Below are 582 nucleotides of genomic sequence, written 5' to 3' on the forward strand. Positions count from 1 at the left end.
TCTATTCTTGTCATAATCTGGCCTGGTTCTCCTTAATCTTACTAAGGTCTGCTTCTTTCTGGTGCCTTAGAAATATCTTTATAAACTCCATTATCTTCCTAAACTCTATCCTGAAGATCTGTTGCATGTTAGGACCCTCAGTTGGTGACAGGATCACAAAGTTTCCATGATGGAATCCCTCTTAAATTTCACTGACCTCAACTTGTCATTGCAACCACAAAGCAGCATGGAGGTGACTGAGTCTCTGGCCTGCTCATCTAACCTGGGTTTGAGCCTGGAGCTCCACCTACCAAGAACTTCCACTAGCCTGGTAACCCAGTGGAGGCACCAACCCTGTTACATCTACTGCCCTAGGAAACCTTACATTTGACTCAGTTTATCCAACAATAAAATGAGCTTATATATAATAACATTAAATTTTTGATAAGGATGAAATAAGATAGTAAATGAGATTGCATCCATAAAGCATGTAGATGGAACCCCAGTACATATTTCGTACCCATAATAGTCATTATTCTCATTATCCATTGAATGACTGTTTCTCAGTCCCAGCTAAACATCAGCATCACCTACGTAACCTTT

Source organism: Lipotes vexillifer, unplaced genomic scaffold (genome assembly GCF_000442215.2).
Source record: "Lipotes vexillifer unplaced genomic scaffold, Lipotes_vexillifer_v1.1 scaffold387, whole genome shotgun sequence".
Taxonomy (NCBI): Eukaryota; Metazoa; Chordata; class Mammalia; order Artiodactyla; family Lipotidae; genus Lipotes; species Lipotes vexillifer.